The 22,574-nt window shown below is 44.9% G+C and overlaps 1 pseudogene; it reads left to right on the forward strand.

Moving 5' to 3' along the window:
- Window positions 1–420: 420 nt before the first annotated feature.
- LOC121149350 lies at window positions 421–20,462 on the forward strand (annotated as a pseudogene).
- The last annotated feature ends 2,112 nt before the right edge of the window (window positions 20,463–22,574 follow it).

The following is a 22,574-nucleotide window of genomic DNA, read 5'->3' on the forward strand; positions in this document are numbered from 1 at the left end:
TTCTTCCCTTTTCTTATTGACTCTGATTCCTGACTTGCTTTTCCTGTAGATTTTGTCCTAAATGTAAAACAAGAAGCACACTGATCATTTGTATCTGATGCTTATCTCAGGTCAACAGGGATGGTGAATGATTTTATGATCATACACAGGCCATACATTCCACCTGGTTTTCCCTTTGCCCTGGTGTAATGATTAACACTATCCCTCTTCCTTTCTCAAGTGTCCTCTTTAAATGATAAATTGCGTGACTTCGCAATCACAACAGCTGTTGGAAGTCAAAGGCTTTTGGAAATGTTCTACTTCAAGCCACTCTGATTGCTTTAAGGCTGAATTAAAGCAGTGCTTTGTAACCTGTACTCAACCAAACTGCTGCTCCCTAGAGACAGAATTTAACTTTTATTCAGGTCTCCTATGATCGACATGGCGATGTAAGAAATGGACATTTGAATGCCTTTAGGAGGGTGCTTGCCTCCCCACCACTCTATTACCCTGGGTCTCCCTGTCTGCAGGCATCTTCCTGTCTATGGCCCTGATTTACAGATTTCCTTTGAGTCTCTTCTGTGGGAAAATATCTCTACCCATCCTCAGGGAAACTAAGTACCATATGACCTGAAACCCTTGCTAAAGCTCAGATTGGTTGAGCCTCAGAGTCAGTGTGAAAATCTGATAATTACCTTCTAAATTCTTACTTATATTCTAGTTTTTCAGTAGAAAGGCAGGGAGAAAGCAAGAGTGAGAGCAAAAGAGAGAGAGACAGAGAGACAGAGACAGAGACAGAGACAGAGACAGAGAGAAACATACAGAGAGAAAATCTTCATGCTCTGGTTCACTCCCCAAGTGCCCACAATAGCCTGCTGTTGAGCCAAGCTTGACCCAGGAACTAAGACCTCAGCACAGGACTCCCACATGGGTGACAGGACCCAAAATATTTGAGCATCACCAGCTCTCTTCCAGGTGTGCACATAAACAGGAAGCTGGATTGGAAATGGAAGGGCTGGGACTCCAAGTAGTGTGTCATACACAGATACAGGCATCTAGCAAGTGACTTCACCGCTGTCCCATAGACCCACTTCTCCAGGTGGCATACAAGCAGCTTGACTTGATTAGAAGAGAAGGGAGGACTGTGTCCTCAATCTTGAGCTCAAAGACTCCAGGCGCCAGAAAGCATAGACAGAACCTGCGGGCAATTATCTGCATTTGGACAACAGTCCAAGGCCACAGAACTGTGTGCATTAAGAGTAACTTAAGACAGCCGTGTGCTGGTATTTGTACTTGGTTCACTCTGTTTCCTGATGATAAATCATTAGCTGATGATAGTATGGGGTGTGACAGTCAAGGTCTGTGCCATGTCAATTTCTGTAATTTGACCCCCCCAAGTAATTCAATACAAAGCTGATACAGTGACCTAATAGGTTTCCATTCTCTTTTGAAGAAGGCATGCCTCTTCTAGCTTTACTGACAGTTTGTTTTTATTTGTTTATTTTCACTTTTTTTATTTTTTAAAGATTTATTTATTTTATCGGAAAGGCAGATGTAGATGTACGGACAGAAGGAAAGAAAGAGAGGAAGATCTTCCATCTGATGATTTACTCCCCAAGTGGCCGCAAAGGCCGGTGCTGCTCAACTCTGAAGCCAGGAGCCAGGAAAGTCTTTCTGGGTCTCTAACATGGGTGCAGGGTCCCAAGGCTTTGGGCCGTCCTTGACTGGTTTCCCAGGCCACAAGCAGGGAGCTAGATGGGAAGTGGATCTGCTGGGATTGGAACTGACACCCACATGGGATCCTGGCACGTTACTGGTTAAGGTGACCTTAATCATTACGCTATCATGCATGGCCCAATTTTTATTTATTTATTTTTAAAGATTTATTTTACAATTATTGGAATGTCAGATTTGCAGAGAGAACGAGAAACAGAGAAATGTTTAATTCGCTGGTTCAATCCTCAATGGTCACAATGGCCAGAACTGAGCCGTCCAAAATCAGGTACCAGGAGATTTTTCTAGGTCCTCAAAGCCATGCAAGGTCCCAGTGCTTTGGGATGTCCTCTACTCCTTCTCAGACCACAAGCAATGAACAGGGTGGGAAGCAGGATTTCGGGATATGAACTGGCACACATATGGGATCCTGATGTATGCAAGACAGGGACTTTCACCACTAGGATATCGTTCCGGGTCCAACAGTTCATATATTTTTTAAAGATTTTTTTTTTATTGCAAAGTCAGATATACAGAGAAGATAGGAGACAGAGAGGAAGATTTTCCATCCTAATGTTCACCCCGCTAGTGACCGCAATGGCCACTGCTGAGCTGATCCAAAGCTTGGAGCCAATAGCCCTTAGGGTCTCCCATGCAGGAGCAGGATTCCAAGGCATTGGGCTGTCATTGACTACCTTCCCAGGCCACAAGCACGAAACTGGATTGGAAGCAGGACCAACAGGACAAGAACCAGCCCCCACATGGGATCCCGGCACATTCAAGTTGAGAACTTTAGCCACTAGGCCACCTTGCCAGAACAAATAATTCACATTTTAAACACTAGGAGATGGCAGTGCTGCCAATGGAAGCCTGCATGTTGAGAACCATTGGGTGTGTGATTGGTGGTGTTGTACAAGAGGTAAAGCAGTGATGCCAGGATCTCATGTGGGCACCAGTCCACTTCCCAGCTGCTCCACTTTCAATCCAGCTTCCTGCTAATGACCTGGAAAGAATGACAGAAGTCAGTTCAAGTGTTTGGGGCCCGCCACCCTTGTGGGAGATCCAGAGGATGCTCTTGATTCTTGGCTTTAGCCTGGCCTAGCCCTGACCTTTGTGGCTATCCAAGGAATGAACCAGCAGATGAAGAGGGAAGATTGTGTGTGTGTGTGTGTGTGTGTGTGTGTGTGTGTGTCCTTTCTCTATTCCTTTCCCTATTCCTTTTCCTCCCACCTCTCTCTTCCTAAAACTCTGTTTTTTGAACAAATGAATCTTTTAACAGAGAGAGGAGAGAGAAAAAGAAAACATTTGTTTAGGAACACCCCTGATTGCTCCAGCCCATCCATCCAGTAAGTGACAGAGATAAGAGTCAGTCACAGGCTTCCCACCTTACTCTAGGTGCTCTTTTGGATCCCTGATACTCACATGGGGGACCAGAGTGGGAGACTCCTGTTTCCTGGGTTTGGACAGGCCTGACTGCAGCCATTGCAGCAGTTTGGGAGTGAACCAGAGGATGGTAGACCTCTCTCCTTTGCAAATAAATCTACAAATTTACACTTTTATAAAAATATGTAAAAGGAATATGTATGTAAAATTGTCAAGAACAGTAGAGAGATGGGAGTCAAGATGACCTACCAGAGCGGGGAAGATGGCCGACCTCGAGGAACTGGTATAGTGTGGAGAACAAAGAGTGGAGGACCGATCCAGCAGAGGAACAAACCAGGAGACACAGAATTGCAGGGAGAGGAGTGAGAAAGTCACTAGACTGCACTGAGGTAAGAAGATCAACATAGCCTGGAGGGACAGTCAGAAAAAGAAAGAAAGGAAAGACAGCATGCTGCGCAAGACTTGGTGAGTTGTGGTCCCAGGCAGGGGGAAGGTTGGCGCAGTCTTGGCCAATCCAGGGAAGACAAGGGCTGCTATAAAAACAAGCTCCCACACCAGTGGGAGCCACAGACTACTGGAGTCCCTGAAACCCTAAGGGTGGCTACAAGTTTGAACATAGGGGCCATCAACCCCTGCAGAGGTTGAGGACAAGCATGGGAGGGGGTCCCAGCAGAATGCCCGCCAACAGCTAAGCACCAGTGAGAGAGTGCAGAAGGGGCTGGAGCCACTCGGGACTGGGTTACAGAAATTTGGCTCCAAACTCTGGATTAGCTGCGGGGTTTCCTGCTGTGTTCGGCCTGAGCCCCAGAAGGGGGGCACCGCACCTCAGAGTGGGCCAACCCAGACCGAGGTGCGGGCTAGCAGGGACACAGCTGAGCACCTTACAGCCGGGGAGCACAACTGAGGGAGTGCAGCACATCTGAAAGAGTGCAACAGGAAGCTTCACTAGGCCTGGACAACCCAAGCTTTTCTGACCCAGCTCCGTGCTGCGGATTCCAAGCTGCAGGCAACTGGAAACTCCAGCAGAGACCAGCTTTCCTAACCCAGCTTGGGGCTGCAAATTCCAAGCCTCAAGCAGGCACCTGGAGGCTCAGGCAGAATCCCCTGCCATGCTCAGCCCCAACTCCAGAGACAGGGCGGCACTGCTCCACACAGCTAGCTGACCCGGGCAAGGTCACAGGCTGGCAGGCTTGGAGGGAGATGACAGTGAGCCTCAAAGTGGGACAGCGCCTTTGAGAGTGTGCAACAGGTAGAGCAGCCTCGCACTAGGCCAGGCCCACAGAGCCTTCCAACACAACTCAGGGTTGGAAAGAGCAGCAGGTGGCTGGAGACTGGGGCAGAACCCCCTGCTGAACTCAGCTCCAACCCCAGAGGCGGGGCACTGCTCAATAGAGTCTGCTGACCTGGGCGGAGGCGCAGGCAAGCGGGCCAAAGCAGTGTGTCTCCCAACAGGGGAGTACATTTGTGAGAGTGTAACAGGGTGTGGAACCACACGCTCTATGTCAACCCAGAGCAAAGACAAGAAACCCAAGGCTACAAAGTCTCTCATCTACACTCTATCTCTGTTGGCACACACCAGACAATATCTAACCGAGGAAATAGAAGGAGGCTGACAGAGAAGGGCAGGCATAGAGGAGGACGTGTTAAAGAGGGATGAAAGATAGCTGAGGGAAGAACAGCAGACCAGAAACCTGCAGAGAAGAGTGCTTGTAGCATCCCTGAACATGGAGCAACCAAGAAGAATCACACAACTTGGAAAGAATCCAGAGAAAGTAAGCAGGGAACACAAAAACCTGCCCGCAACGTGGGAAAAATAACACAATGAGAAAAAGCATCAGAAAAAGCAACGACTCAGTTGAGAGAGCCAGCAAGCCACCAAAAGAGGGTCAAAAGCCATTACCAATATCAGAGATGCGAGATGAAGACATGGAAGATTTATCAGACAAGGAATTTTAAAAAATAATGCTAAAATTCGTCAGAGACCATGAGAAGAAGTGGGAAGACTTCAAGAACAACATAGTCACAGAAATACAACAAGTCAAAAACAAAACGGCTAACCTGGAATTCAAAATTGAAAGTCTGACCAACAGAATAATTCAGCAGAAAAAAGGATCTCAGAAACTGAAGACACACATAATGAAGGTACCCAGCTCGTTAAACAGCTGGAGACAAGCCTCAACAAAGCTAATAAAATGATACAAGAAATGAAAGATCACCTCAGAAACTCGAATATTCGGATCATGGGCCTTCCCGAAGGAGTGGAAAGAGAATCAGGAATGCAAGTGGTGCTCAACAAAATTATACAGGAAAACTTCCCAAACACTTGGAACACGAATCCACCCCACATACAGGATGGACAGAGAACTCCCAATAGACATGATCCAAAGAGATCTTCACCCAGACATACGGTGCTCAAGTTCTATTCCAACAAAGACAAAGAAAGAATCCTGAGACAAGTACGAAGCAGAGAAAAAATCACACACAGGGGAAAACCAATCAGAATCACTGCTGACTTCTCTGAAGAGACCCTACAAGCAAGGAGAGAATGGACAAAGATCTTACAAGTCCTGAAACAAAACAACTGTCAACCAAGAATAATATACCCAGCAAAGATCTCATAGGTATATGAAAATGAAATCAGATACTTCCATAGCAAAGAAAAACTAGAAGAATATGCCAACACAAAACCAGTTCTGCAAAGTCTCCTTAGAAATGCGCTAATCCCAGAAAAAAAGGAGGCAAACCATAAACAAAGATGGCAAACAGGAAGGTCTCCAAACTAAAGCCCACACAAAGAAGGGCAGTTACACAGATAACAATACACACTCGCATGGCAGGGCAAAATCGCAACCTCTCAGTTTTAACTCTTAACACAAATGGTCTAAACTCACCAATCCAAAGACAAAGATTAATGGAATGGATCATCAAACAAGACCCAACCATCTGTTGCCTACAAGAAACACATCTAACCAAAAAAGATGCAAAGAAACTGAAAGTGAATGGATGAAAAAAGATATTTCATGCCAATGGAAGAGAAAAAAAGCTGGGACAGCTGTCCTAATTTCAGACGAGACAAACCTCAATCTAACTAACATCAAAAGAGACAGGGAAGGCCATTTTATACTGGTGAAAGGAATGATCCATCAAGAAGCAATCACCATCGTTAATGTTTATGCACCAAATTCCAACGCACCTAGTTACGTAAAGCAATTACTTACAGACTTAAGGGGAGACATAGATACACACACAATATTTGTAGGTGACCTCAACACACCTTTAACATCAATGGACCAGTCTACGAAACAAAAACTCAACAAAGAGACAACAGAGCTCACACAAACAATAGAACAACTGGACTTAGTAGACATATATAGAACATTTTATCCTAAGGCCACAGACTATACATTCTTCTCAGCGGTGCATAGCACCTTCTCCAGAATCGACCATATGATAGGACATAAAGCGAATCTAAACAACTTCCAAAACATTAGTATCATACCATGTACCCTCTCAGACCACCATGGAATGAAACTGGAAATCAACAACTCAAAACTCCCCAGGAAATATAGACACTCTTGGAAACTGAACAATATACTATTAAATGAACAATGGGTCAGAGAAGAAATTAAAGATGAGATCAAAAAATTTATGGAAGCCAATGAAAACTCTAATACAACATTCCAAAACTTGTGGGACACCACCAAAGTAGTGCTACGAGGTAGATTCATCGCAATCGGAGCCCATGTCAAGGCCCAAGAAAGACGCCAAATACAGGAACTAACCACACACCTCCAGGATCTGGAAAAACAGCAGCAGAAGAGCCCCACTCACAATAGGAAACAAGAAATCATCAAACAAGGGAGGAGATAAACCAAACAGAAATAAAAAAAAAAAAACTATACATAAAATCAACAAATCAAAAAGTTGGTTTTTTGAGAAAACAAACAAAATAGACACTCCACTGGCCCGACAGACAAAAAAAAAAAAAAAAAAAAAAAAAAAACAAGAGAAAGGGAGAATTAACAGCATTAAAGATGACAAAGGCATCATAACAACAGACACTGCAACCATTAAGAAAATAATTAGAAATTACTACAAAGAACTGTACTCCCACAAATTTGAGGATCACCAAGAAATAGAAAAGTACTTAGACTCCCACCACCTACCAAAACTTAGCCCAGAGGCAACAAAAGAAGTAAATAAACCCATAACTGAGGCAGAGATTGAAGCAGTCATCAAGGATCTCCAAACAAAGAAAAGCCCAGGCCCAGACGGTTTCACTTCAGAATCCTACAAAACATTCTGAACAGAACTAACCCCAATCCTCTACAAACTCTTCAAAACAATAGAAAAGGAAGCAACCCTTCCAAACTCATTCTATGAAGCCAACATCACCTTAATCCCAAATCCGGACACCGTCAGAGAAGGAAAATTATAGACCTATCTCTCTGATGAACATAGATGCTAAAATTCTCAACAAAATCCTAGCCAATAGAATTCAAAAAATCATCAGACAGATCATTCATCTGGATCAAGTAGGATTCATCCCTGAAACGCAGGGATGGTTCAACATTCGGAAATCCATGAATGTAATACACCACATCCAAAAACTTCAAAACAAGAACCACATAATAGTATCAATAGATGCAGAAAAAGCTTTCGATAAAATCCAACACCTCTTCTTGCTAGAAACCCTAACCAAGGTAGGCATAGGAGGAAGAATCCACAACATAATCAAAGCAATTTATGGATCACCCAATGCCAGTATCATACTGAATGCAGAAAAGCTAGAACCCTTCCCACTGAGATCTGGAACAAGACAAGGATGCCTGCTATCCCCACTGCTATTCAACATAGTCCTAGAGGTACTTGCAGAGGTCATAAGACAAGAAAAAGAAATCAAAGGCATACGAATAGGAAATGAAGAGGTCAAGCTTTCACTATATGCAGATGACATAATCTGTACATAGAAAAACCAGGAGACTCAATATAGAAACTGCTAGAACTTATATGAGAGTTTGGCAGAGTGGCAGGGTACAAAATTAATGAACAAAAATCAACAGCCATAGTGTACACAAACAGCCCCAAGATGGAAAAAAGATCTAACCAGCAAGATACCATTCAAAATAACAGAGAAAAGTATGAAGTGTCTGGGAATCCATCTAACCAAAGTGTAGGAGACCTATTCGAAGAAAACTACAAACTATTCAAAAAAGAAATTGAACAAGACCTGAAAAGATGGAATAACATCCCATGCTCCTGGATAGGTAAAATCAATATCATTAAAATGTCTATACTACCACAAGCAATATATATTTTCAACGCAATTCCAATCAAATTGCCCAAAACATTCTTCACGGAACTGGATACAATGATTCAAAAGTTCATCTGGAAACACAAAAAACCACGAATAGCTAGAACCATCCTAAAGAACAAGAAGTTAGCAGGGGGAATCACAGTTCCGGACCTCTGGACATACTATAGAGCAGTGGTTATCAAAACAGCCTGGTACTGGCACAAAGATAGAGAGGAAGATCAGTGGAATAGAATAGAAGCACCAAAAGGGAACCCACACAGACATAGCCAATTAATCTTTGACAAAAAGACCAAGGACAGTCCAAGCAAATGGGAAGGCCTCTTCAGTAAATGTTGTTGGGACAGCTGGCTGATAGCCTGCAGAAACAAAAAGATAGACCCACATCTATCACCATTTACTAAGATCCAATCTACATGGATAAAAGACCTAAACCTACATCCAGAAACCTTCAAACTCTTGCAAGAAAATGTAGGAAATACCCTGAAAGACCTAGGAGTAGGTCCTGACTTTCTAAGAAGGACGCCAAAAGCAATAGCAGTTAACAGAATAAACAAATGGGACCTCATCAAACTAAGAAGCTTCTTTCTGTACAGCAAGGGAAACAATCAGCAAAGTAAAAAAGCAACCCACAGAATGGGAGAAAATCTTTGCACACTACATAGGTGATAGTGGGCTAATTTCCAGGATATAAAAAGAACTCCAAAACAACCAAAAAACCAAAACAAACAAGCCACTCAAGAAATGGGCACGGGAAATGGGCAAACATTTCACAAAGGAACAAGTCCAAATGGCAAACAAACATATGAAAAAATGCTCCAGTTCCCTGGCAATAAGGGAAATCCAAATTAAGACATCGATGAGGTACCACCTAACACCAGTAAGATTGGCCCACATAAAAAACAACACCAACGACACTTGTTGGCGAGGATGTGGGGAAAAAGGAACCCTACTCCACTGCTGGTGGAGCTGCAGGTTAGTACAGCCTTTATGGAAATCAGTCTGGAGAACACTCAAACAACTCAAAATCTGCATATCATATGACCCAGCAATAGCACTCCTAGGAATATATCCAAAGCACCTGTTTCATGACAAACCAACATGCATCCCTATGTTCATAGCAGCACAATCAGTAATTGCAAACACATGGAAGCAACCAAAATGCCCATCAGCAGAAGATTGGATAAGAAAGCTTTGGTTCATCTACTCCATGGAATACTACTCAGCTATGAAAAAAAAAACAAAATGCAGTTCTTTGTGGCTAAATGGGCCCAACTGGAAACTATAATGCTAAGGGAAATGAGCGAATCCCAAAAGGTTAGATACCGCATGTTTGCGTTAATCTAACCTGTATAATTTTTCTTTTTTTTTTTCTTCTTGTTTGTTTGTCTGTTAGTTTTTGAACCTGTCATTGATACTGTCTCAACCCAGGTGTTTTGAAAATTGAACTTGCATTATTTCTAACATATTGTCTACTCAATACTATGTTAAATAATTCCATTGCACTGTATATTTTTGCTGATGTTTTGTTGGGGCTTTTAACTGACCGGAACTTTACTCTGTTAGCTCTACCCTCAGACCAGAGTGGGTCACCCCAAGAGGCTACTGAACTTATCTGGACAATAGGATGCTGGACTCTATGCTGGGTATATGCTTGCAACGAAGGAATCTCAACTTAACTTAAACTGTGGTTATGCAGCAAGATGGAGGAATCCACCATGGATGGAGGGTTGTGGGAGGGTTGGGGGGAATCCCAGTGCCTATAAAACTGTTTTACATAATACAATGTTACTAACAACAAATTAAAAAATAAATAAATAAACTTTTACTTATGGGCTAAGGTTTGCTCAGTCCTGTCCAGTATAACCTGTTCCATTACCAATTGGCACATTACCCAGCTGTTGGAACTACTTAGCCCAGTTTGTCTGACCTCCAGGACTGGACTACATTTTCACCAGCGGGAGCTGTGACTTGCCAGGGGAGTTTCCCAAGTTCGTCCACTTGATCCACTCCCAGACCCAGTTCTCATACATGCCATTGGGTTTAGGCCAGGTTCTGGCTAAGCCTGGCCTTCCATTTGGCCTTGTATGAGCTGGTGAACATTGCAGCCCAGCCCTCCCCACACCCTATTCAGGATGGACATTTGGGTGCTGCTGCCTTGACCAGTCTAGATTGTTGCTATTGTTGCTATTTCCTTTACCTGTGACTCAGCTCCTGAGTCACACCTAGCTTAGTCCATCACCACCCCAACTCTTGAGCTAACCAGTGGGGCTAAAATTTCCACAGGGTTTGGCCCACACATCCCCCACAGAATCTACCCCCGGATATGGTTTTTGATCGCTGGTTAATGTAATGGCCCTGCTTAATGTGACCCTTCTCCTGTTTCATCACCTTGTCAGCTAACAGGATGCGATCCTGCTAGACAAGCACTGAGCCTTAGCTTTTGCATGGACTGGTATTTGGCCATCAGCATTGTTCAGTGATTTTAAGTTTTTCAAAGGAAGAGTTACTGTCATTGGAAATCTTTATGATTACTTCATGTCCTAGAAGCACAGTGGGTTCAACCTGGAGTTACCTGAGTAGTGATTCAATGAACCAAAACCCTAGAGCTCCCTGGCCAGGCACACCAAATGGCACACTAGCTACCAGGGTACAGTTCACCACATGCACATGGTGGCTGTCATTTGAGATCCAGGCATGAGACACCCCGGCCTGAGACCCACCAGCAGCCAGCGGGCGGCAGGACGTTTACATTGTCAGGCCCAAGTGCACGCTCCTCCCTAATCCCATTCACTGCCCCATGAGAGCAACGGATGGGACCCGGACCTGCCCAGTCATGGAGACCTGCCCAATTAGTGCACTCACCCAGAAGGGAGCAGCCCCCGGAGCCCAGCCAGGCCCGGGGACAGCTCACCACGTGCACATGGTGGTTGTCATCTGGGATCCAGAAATGAGACGCCCCATACTGAGACTCACCTACTTTCTTCCTTTCTTTCAAATTTAGGGGCAGGACAGATGTCTGTATATCAGTAGACAGGGTCTTGACACCATGCATAAGCCTTCATGGACCCTGGGTAGGCAAGCAGGGCCTGAGGCTGGCACAGCATACCACCAGAGGGTGGGGTTTGGGATCTTTGTGCTAGTAGGCATCGGGAGCTCTTGATTCCTCAAGGAAATAGGTCTACAGATGTGTGGAAGGGAGGACTGCTGAGGGAGAACACAAAACATGATGAGTGACTTCTGGGGTCTTCCTCCAATATGGCTACTGAACTTCCAGGTAAACAAGGGGGCTGAGACCAGGTAGTTTCAGGGAGGGAACATGGGGAAATTTTTGAGGCTAAACCAAAGCACCTACTGACATTGGAGACCTTACCTGGGTATTGATATCAACCACTGCCTACTGGCACAAAACCAAGGTGGGGGCTTGCCTGGCAGGGCTCAACCACAGTATGTGCCAATGAGTGTCACTACAGAGTGTCGACAATGTTTGGCTAGGATATGTCACTAACCAGCTCACAAGAAAGCTGGGTCTGGAGCAGATTTTGTGTGAATAGCAGGTTCACCACTGTGGGATTGCCATACCAGCTGGTTTGCTCAAGGGCTGGGATTCATGATGAGATAGACATGACCATGAAACTCAACAACATTCATGAGTATTGTGGTTCAGAACAGGATGGGCTGGTCCAGGCTGTAGCAACAGCTGGCACACCCAAGAACAGAGTGTGGGGTATACCAGGCCACCACATCCACCAGCAAACACAAATGCTGGGGATGAACTGTCAGGAAAGGGCCTAGCACATGCTCAAGCAAGAGATCTGAGTCTGAGAGTGGACCTGGTGGGGGAACTTAAGGAACTACCCAGGTAGGCCATTGCTACTACTGGTGAGCACAAGAGCCAGAACTGGATGTTGGTCAGGACAGGCATGGCTGCTTCACTTGTCAGCAGGTATGTGGGTTGGCTCTATAGAAGAAAGAATGGACAGGGCCAGGCCATACCAAAGCACACTGACATGCACGGAAGCCAGGATGGCATGCAGGCCATGCTGAGCTAGGCTAGACTATCACATCTACTGGTTTGCATGATAGCCAGGGATGGGACAGAGTGGGTGTGCAGCACCCACCTGTGAGAATTGGGATGAGCGGGTCGGACAGGCCAGATCAATTTGCAGCATTTGATGGCAAAGGCCAAGTTAGGTTTTGGGTTATGCCAGGCTGGGTTGCAGAAACCACCAGCATGCACAGGATCTGTGTCTGGGAACAAGCTTGGTTTGGTCAGGGTGCTAAGGGAATGTCCCAGCTAGACTGTGGTTTCCACTGGTGTATGTAATGGCTGAAAAGGGGAAGCTGAGCTGGACATGACTGCAGTATCCCTTGTCATGGATGTGGACTGGGCCTGGGTTTGTCAGACTGGGCTAGACACCTGTTGGCCTGCATATACACTGCATTAGGCCGTGAGCCAAGCTAAGCAAGGCAACCATATTCACTGATGCATGTTTGAAGCGCATGCTGGTTAAGCTTTGCCACAGCATCAGATGGCAAGTGCTGAGACAGGGGCAACTAATGTCAGACTGGACCATAGAACCACCTAGAAAGTGAAAGATTCACAACTGAGAGTAGGCCTAGCAGAGAAATTATGGACACCTCTCTTATGGACTGCAGCTCCCACTGGTGAGCATGAGAACCAGGAGTGGGGGCAGACCTGGCTAGACAGGTTAAGCAACCTGTGCATAACTTTGACAGACTGGGCAAGAAAATAAAAGTAAGGCACAAACATTGTTAGTATTTAAATATAAAATAAACTTAGGAAATTAAAAATCACAGAACCCCTGCAATGTATAGCTTTATAGAAGTTAATTTGAAAATATATATGAAGAAAATATTTAACGGAACATATACAGGGCTTGGTATGTGATTAGTACCCTGCACCCCACTGACTGCTTTCAGATAGGGGGAGGGAATGCAGCTAAAAGGTAACAACTGGCACCACCTTGGCTTGTACAACCAGTACACCAGTGGCATGTGGCAAAGCCTGCTGGGTTCCTAGAAAAGAGTTCTGGGGACTTGGGAGGAGTTACCACCGGGGGACATTATGGATAAGGCCACCGTACATGTAGATGAGGAATGAATCTTGAGGGATCCCCAATGACAATTCCACTGTACTTGCAGGTAAGTGAGACTACTGAGACCAGGTGGTTTTTAGGGGAAAGAACGGAAGAACTTTATGGGTCAGAACAGTGCAACAGCCCACATGGAAGTTTTGACCTGGACTTGTTAGCATAAAACATTGCTATCACACACCAACCCTCATGAATCCTAAGGCTGGGGGCCACTATGGCAAGAATAGATCCCAGCACCTGATTGTGAGTGTCAGAACAGGGGATGGATCACATTAGGCAGGGCCATGGACTAAGCAGCATGCAACAGAACCAGGTCTGGGGGGTAGATTCTGTGAGGGGAAATGAAGGCACAACCTTGTGGAACAAGTCCCACTGGTTAGCCTGAGTTGGGATGGTGATGGACTGACTTAGGTGTGACCATTGAACCCACCAACTCTCACGGTTACTGAGGAAGAGAACAGGTTTTGTTGTTTTAGGCTGAAGCAATTACATGTGCATCCTAAAATAGGGCATTTGTCAGGGCCAGGTCACAACACCCACCAGTTCATACAAAGGCCAAGATGGAGAGGCAGGCTATACCAGGTAGGGACCTAGAACCTGCTGGTAAATGTGAGACCTGTGTCAGGGAGTGGGCTGAGTGAGAGAACTTGTCAACTCTCCTAATGGCTCATAGCTCCTGCTGGTGAGCACATGATTCAGGCCTGGGTGTTGGGCAGGCTGGACAAGGTAGCTCTATCCATTGGCAATTGTGAGGGTTGGTTTTGGAAGGCGTAGAATGGGGAGGGTTGAGCAAGCCTTACCTCACTGGCAAGAGCAGAAACCTGGTTGGAGTTTAGGTAATGTTGGGCTAGATGGTCACACCTACTGGCTTGCATGAGCCAGGAATGGGAGCACACTGAGCAGGACAAGATGGCAACACCCACTAGCAAGAGTTGGCACTACAGGCAGGCTGGGTCAGGCCAGGCTGCAGCATCCAAAGATAAAGGCCAAGACAGGAGAGGGGCTATGCCATGTTTTTTCAGAGCAACCACCGGCATGTGCAAGATTTGTGGCTGGGAACAGGCCTGGTGGGGAGATAAGAGGACACCCTGCTTGGGTTGTGGTTCACACTAGTGAATATAAAGGCCAGAGTGGGGGCTGCTATCTGGCCTGGACATGGATACAGTGTCTGTAAGCACAGGTGTGGTCTGGATCTGGGGTGGGCCAGACTGGACTAGACTCCAGCACCCACTAGTGCACCTGAGGACCACAGTGACTAGGATCTGCTGGACTAGGCTTGTGCTCCTGCTGAGCCATGTATGAGCTGTGTCTGGGTTGGGGCAGATTTGTCCAGACTGTAACACCCAACAGTAAGAACTGGAATGGGTGACAGCTGGTCAGGAAAGGCCACTGTACCTGCTAGTACAGGAGGTAGATTAAGTAGTGCTGGCCTATGGACCCACCACTATGCATAAGATCTTGCACTGGAGAAATTCTGATGGGAGAGATTGGGGAATTCCTCTATTGAGACAAAGTCCCTACAGGTGAGCTCAAAATCAAGACAGGGAGCAACCCAGATCAGGCCAGGTAATAGTACCCACTGGAATACATTTGGCTTATGTAGGGGGCAAAACAAGCTGGGCCAGTTCACATCACCTGCTGGCAAGTCTGAGTACCAGAATGGAATTTCTGTCATGCCAGTGTTGGCTGCAATACAACACTCTTCACCTTAGAGCCAGGACTGGTGGCTGATTGGGTTGGGTGGGGCTCTGCTGTAGCCCCCACCATCATGAGCTGGAACTGGGGGTGTGCCAGGCATGGCCAAACTCCAACACACACATAGGCAAATGCTGAGGTGAGGGAGGCCATGCCAGATTGGGCCACAGTGCCCAACCAGCACACGTGAGACCCAGGGGGAGTGGTGAACCCAGTAGGGGGCTACATAGGGCTCCCTTGCTGGACCATCACTCCCATTGGTGAGCGTGAGAGCTGGAAGGGGAGCAGTCCAGGTCAGGCAGAGCTAAGACACCTGTTGATCATAAGTGAGTTGGATCAAGGGAAAGCCAGGCTGGGATGACTGCTCTATTGGTGCATGCATACGTCATAGTGGGTGTCACTTGATTGGGTTTTGCCACAGCATCAGCCGGCAAATACTGGCATGGGGGTGGGGAGGGCAAATTATATCAAGTTAAACTGCAGAACTACCTGGAGAGTGCAAGATCCAGGAGTGGGAGTAGGCCCATTAAGGAAACAGTGGGCACCTCCTTCCTAGGTTGCCACTATCACTGGTGATCATGAGAACCAGGACTAGGGACAGGCACTAGACAGAGTGTCATCTGGAAACAGCAGTGTGGACTGGATATTGGGGCTGGTTGGGTTGAATTCGGCTTCAATGCCCATTGAGAGGTATGAGAGATGAATGGGATGTGGGACAGACTGGAGTAGTCTGCATATTGGCAAGCACCTGAACCAGGGCAGGGGGCAGGCCTGGGGTAGGGGGGAAGTTATTGCATATCACTCTGACTAGGCTGCAGTTCCCACTGATTTGCATGAGGTCTCAGTATGTAGTGGGCAGGATTAGGATGGGCTTCAGTACCACTGGTTTGTGTAAATGACAAGGCTAGAGACAGAACTAACCCAGCAATTGCAACCACCAGCATGTGTATAAGCTGATCAAGGAAACAGACTGTGCTGGACCCTATATTGGCATGAGCACACAAGAATCAGGTCCAAGATCACCTCAGATGAAGTTTCTTTGGGGATCGCTCCAAATGAACTGTTGATCTCAGAGCCCTAACCATGAAGATAAGTGCAAGTTCCATGGTCTAAACATGAAGTGCATGTGTCAGAGCTGAGCCTCCTCAATGGCTTAGAGCAATGAACAGCATATCTAGGTGCACATGGAGGATATGGCAGTATATTGGAGCCTGCATAGGACACCTGGTACAACAACAGAGGACAGAGGACAGAAAAAATTTATCAACTACCTCATCCAAGTTTGGAAGTGAAAATCTTGGCAAACAGTGACTCTAATGTGAAATATGTCAACCAATTTATTCTGGAGAGATTTCATCATGCATGGAGTGGTGAGAGGGGCAGTAATTCAGAACTGTTGAACTATCAAAACTTCTTGAGTAGGTGCCTTGGAGTAGGCCCCATACTGAGAATTATGCATTGGCACTGAGTTGTTGTCCTCCATCCCAGGAAGTGGTATGGAAGTGGTTAGGAGGTTGGGTGTGGCTTCTCTCCTTATCTTCCCTCTTCCCCCGAATACAGAAAGGAAAAAAAGGAGAATGTGAAAATAATGGTCTCATCCACCTTCCCCTACACCCTAATCAACTATGTGAAAATCAACAAAAATAAAATGTGAAAAAGGAAAAAAGGAATATATACATGCTGAAAATTGGTTCAACAAAAGATAGTCTGAAGATGTTAATTCCATTTAAATAAATCTTTCTATAGTAAAAAAATTAAAATACCTGAGTCTCCTATTTAAAAAAAAAAAAAAGTTTCTGACAGTCACTAAACAAACAACATCTGGTCTATAGAACACATTTCTTACATAAACGAACTCAGAGACTTTAAAAAGGAACTGCTAGCCACTTCACTTCTTTCATCAAGAATAATGCAACAAACATTCCAAAACCAGTCTAGGGCAAGGCAAACAATAAAATCATGAACAAATTCAACTACCACTCCAGATGATGAAATCTTAAATTTCAGCCAATAGAATCGAAAGCACATGTTCCATTTTCTATAAGACTCTGAGTGTTTAATCCTACATTTTTGAAAACAAAAATATTATCTTATAATGTCTTAAAATCAATACTATTGACCATTGACCAACATACACATTCCTGAATAAATTTTCCTCCACTTCATGCAGCTTGTACCTTCAGTCCAGCTCCTCATTAATGAAGAATAAGTAGCTTTTATGAGTTTTTTCAGAAGAATCTTGGTAGGAAAACACCTTGGTCTTGTTATGTCTGAAGTGTGTGTGTGTGTGTCATAATCAAATAATGTTTATTTGTGGAAAATTAGGTTTGACAAAGCCTGAAAATTTGCTGACAAAAAAACAAATTAGGAATAAGAGCAGCTTCTAATTTAAATTATGACACACTTAATGATAAAAGCCTTAAGTAAAAATGAAGGAAACTGCCCCAACACTAAGGAATTTTCTACTGACAACATAAAAATTATACCTAGCCATTTAAGTTTAAATTCAGTAATGACTACTCTCATGATATTACTTAACTATTTGCTGTAGAGCTCAGCTTGGGTAAAGACAAAATGAAGTAAGAGTTTAAGGATTGTGATGTAAAAGATACATTTGTTACTGTTTACAAGCATTATAGGTTTTCCTTATAAGCAACTCAATTAAATTTTTAAAATATATATTTCATATAATCAAGAAGGTGGACTAGGGTAAGGACACATTTAAACAGATGGAGAAATATTAGCCAGTGTGAAACAGATAGGTCACATTCAAAGAAATAGGAGAGAACAACATAACAGCAGAGGGATATCCAGACACTGACAGACACAGGGAAGCAGCGGAAACTACTGTGTGGTGTTGCAGTGACTGATACCCCAGTGGCATTCAGCAAATGGCAGTCTGAACTCCACCAGCAGCCAGAACTACACAAGCAACAAAATGAGAAGGAACATTTACCAGGAGCTCCAGAGGTGAACCCAGACAAAGAAAGGTTCATTCAGCTGGTCTGTTTGATTTGACCAGAAGCAGGGACAGGCAGGTTGGCAGGTCCCAGATGGGCAGTGCGGGAACAGTTCAGTACACCTCCTAGAGCTGAATTAGTTGCCATTTTGTTTAATGAAGCAAGGGCTATGGGAATGTTTGTGCACCCACTGAGCTGTGAGTGAACTCTTTTATGGCCCAGTGAACTGCAACAACGTGGCATCCTACAGGTTCTACCCAGACAGGTCCAGGCAGCCCTCAGATCTGATGGCCAGCAGATCAAGAACTCTAGTAGTGACACATTAGGTGCCATTTCTTACAGTGTCACAAAGAGTTTAAGATTGCAGGGGAGAAAACAGTGAGCTGCACATGCGCTGTGCTTGGTGAGAACTTGCTGTGCTCTTGACATTGCACTGAACCACAGGAAAATAATATCGACTATGGCATTATACGGGTCAAAACATGCCCATAAGCCCCTCAGACCTAATGGCCAACAGGTTCCTGTAAGATTACACCCAACAACAACCTAGCTATATAAGACACATGGTGTCTCCTTAATCCTGGGAACAGCTCCAACCGGAAGTGAGAGAAAGGTTGTACAGAGAAAGGTTGTGCAGCCTCAGCTCAGTATCACAGAAGGTGCAGACTGGTGAGCCAGGAGCTGGGACTAGAGAGACCATGGTGGAAATCAAGCATAAGGACCTGGAAATGCTGGAGGGACTGCAAAGAGCTGTTTACCAGCTGCAATAAGTAAAATTGAACTGTGGGTGACACAGCTTAGAAGCTTGCCCCAAGGAGAAGAATGTGATAACCAGAAGTACAATGACCAAGAGCAAGAGAAGAGACAGAGGCACAATGAATATTACTGAAGACTCCCCTGCAAAGGAGCAAAAATCCCTTTGTAACCTCAGAGCTAACTGAGGAAGACTTCAAGAAAATGGGGGATACAGAATTCAAAACACTTGTTACAAAACTTCTTATCAACAACGAGAAGAAGCACTTAAACCAGGCATTCAAGGCATTTAAGAAATATGTCACACTGGAAATTAATCAAATGAAAGATGACATATCACATGTGAAGAATACAGTGGAGCAAATTAAAAGTACATTGGAGAGGGCCCGGCGCGGTGGCACAATGGTTAAGGTCCTCGCCTTGCACGCCCGGGATCCCATATGGGCGCCGGTTCTAATCCCGGCAGCCCCACTTCCCTTCCAGCTCCCTGCCTGTGGCCCGGGAAAGCAGTCGAGGATGGCCCAAAGCTTTGGGACCCTGTACCCGCGTGGGAGACCAGGAAGAGGCTCCTGGCTTCGGATCGGCATAGCATCGGCCATTGTGCTCCTGTGGGGAGTGAATCATCGGATGGAAGATCTTCCTCTCTGTCTCTCCTCTCTCTGTATATCCGCCTTTCCAATCAAAATTTTTAAAAAAATAATAAATCTTAAAAAAAAAAAAAGTACAGTGCAGAGTCTCCAAGATAGAATGAAGCAAGTAGAAGAAAGAATCTCAGATTTGGAAGATATTTTCTGTCACCAGGGGAAAGCAAACAAAAAGCTGGAAGCCTAGCTGGGTCAGGCCAAGACAAGTATTCAAGAATTGAAAGACACTATTAAGAGACCAAACTTAAGAGTTATGGGAGTCCCAGAAGGTGCAGAAGAGAAATTGGTTTTACAAATATATTTAGGGGCGCAGAGTGGTTTGGTCGTTGGTGCAGAGTGCGCCCGTGCTGTGGTCAGTGCTGTGCTCGGTGGTACTCGGCACTCAGTGCTCAGTGCTCAGCTCTGTGGCTCTCAGGGGACCAGTGGCTGCTGCGATCAGAGAAGTGGCCTGACGCTTTGCGGTTAGGTTCAAGACAATAGTCCTAACCAAAAAGACTGCAGGTAAGTCCACCAGAGGCAAAGCGTCCCCCCTCCCCCCCACTCTCACAAACAGCTGGCCACAAAGGCTGCCCGGAAAAGCGCCCCCTCTACCAGTGGGGTGAAGAAGCTGCATCGCTACCGGCCCAGCACCGTGGCACTCCAGGAGATCCACCATTATCAGAAATTGAAGGAGCTGCTGATCCAGAAACTGCTGTTCCAGCGGCTGGTGCATGAGATCACGCAGGACTTCAAGATGGACTTGCGCTTCCAGAGCTTGGCCGTGATGGCGCTACAGGAGGCCAGCGAGGCCTACCTGGTTGGTCTGTTCCAGGACATGAACCTGTGCACCATCCACGCCAAGAGAGTAACCATCATGCCCAAAGACATCCTGCTGGCTGGCCAGATACAGGGACAGCAAGCTTGAGTGGAGGCGGTTTTTATGGCATTTTGTAGAAAATTCTGTAAAATTCTTTGGTTTAATTTGTGACTTTTTTGTAAGAAATTATTTATAATATGTTGCATTTGTACTTAAGTCATTCCATCTTTCATTCAGGATGAATGCAAGAAGTGACTGGGTCTCCGGCCTCAGTCACAGGCTGGGGTTGGGGGGACATGCTGCTTATGTGCAGAAGGGATGGGTGAACTTCCTGCTTTTCATGATGCATGTTTCTGTATGTTACTGACTTGTTAGGTAGCTATTAAGGTACTAGAAGTGATAAACATGTACAGGGTCATTTTGCAATAAACTGGTTATGACTTGATTCAAGTGTTTAACTGTTGGGGCTGTTAAGTCTGACCATACATCACTGTGATAGAATGTGGGATTTTCCAAGGATGAAGATATAAATCTTTTTTTTTCCAAGATTTATTTTTTTATTTTGATTGGAAAGGCGGATATACAGAGAGAGGAGAGACAGAGAGGAAGATCTTCCATCCGATGATTCACTCCCCAAGTGAGCGCAATGGCCAATGCTATTCCGATCCGAAACCAGGAGTCTCTTCCAGGTCTCCCATGCGGGTGCAGGGTCCCAAAGCTTTGGGCCGTCCTCAACTGCTTTCCCGGGCCACAGGCAGGGAGCTGGAAGGGAAGTGGGGCTGCCGGGATTAGAACCGGCGCCCATATGGGATCCCGGGCATGCAAGGCGAGGACCTTAACCACTGCGCCACCCTGCCGGGCCCGAAGATGTAAGTTTTAACCACAGTGTAACTTAGTTTCCTCAAAGAAAAAAAAAAAACCAAGAAGTAAACCTGGCAGCTATCGAATATACTATGTGCATTTATAATAGCTATTTTATATATTGGAGTGTCAACATTTTTAAATTAAATGTTGTGCATTCACAAGTGATGGGGAGTCTTGTCTTTAAGATGTGCTGTAATTAGAGTTTAGTCGGTCTTTCCCGACTAGACTGCACTTGTTTTCCCAGTAGTAAAATGTTTTGTGAATTATACCTTGCATTAGTCCTCATTCTACTACGTGTTAACTAATCCTCTGATAATGCAAACACTAATGAGAAAGTTTTGTTTATAAGGACTCTAGAATAAAGTTACCCGCACCAACATCATCTGTTACTAATCTAAGTGCAGCTTTGTTTTGTGTTGTGGTCAGTCTCGTCATTAGATTTCCTCTCCTTGGCCAAGAGGAAGTTATGTTGTGGAGTTTTCTATTCTAATCCCGTAGTGTATGCCTGTGTGGGGGCGGTGCCTCAGCACCTGCTGATTGGACCTCTGCCAGTTAAGATGGTGTCTAATTAGGCTACATCTGGCTCCTGTCCTGCATGGGAAAATCACTTTCATAGAGATGGCCTTCCAAGTGGTTTTTAAATTTATCCTTCTATTGAAGTTTTTAGGTCAATTATGTATATTGACGAAATTTACAAATAAATTTGTTTATCATATACATATATATATATATATATATCTCAGTGTCTCCCGTCTCGCAGAAGAAATCACCCAGCACTTGAGAGAGTCTCTGAGGCGCTTTATTCCAATCTTCCGTTAATACCATTACACTGAAGCCCCTCCCCCACCAAGCCCCCCACTTATATGTCAGTCCTGTCCAATCAGCTTAAAGATCACCAAGGCACACCAATCAGGGCAAAGGGCCAATCACAGGGCAGGAAATTGTCAGTGCCCCCAACATATATATATATATATCATATATATATATGTATATATATATATATAACCACAGTGTAACTTAAGTATATATATATATATATATATATATACACATATATATATACTGAAATAATAAGGGAAAATTTACCTAATCTAAAGAAAGAATTGGAAACAACATCCAGGAAGGGCACAGAACTCCCAAAAGCCTTGATCAAACACAATCTTCACCAAGACACATGATCATCAAGCTCTCTTCAATTGAACATAAAGAAAAGATTCTTAAATGTGCACATGAAAAAAAATCAATTGACATATAAAGGAATGCCAATTAAACTTACAGCAGACCTCTCACAGGAAACTACAATCCAGAAGAGAATGGAGTGACATATTCCAGATTCTAAAAGAAAAACATTGTTGG

Source organism: Ochotona curzoniae, unplaced genomic scaffold, assembly GCF_017591425.1.
Source record: "Ochotona curzoniae isolate NIBS_2020 unplaced genomic scaffold, NIBS_Ocur_1.0 contig_1942, whole genome shotgun sequence".
NCBI lineage: Eukaryota > Metazoa > Chordata > Mammalia > Lagomorpha > Ochotonidae > Ochotona > Ochotona curzoniae.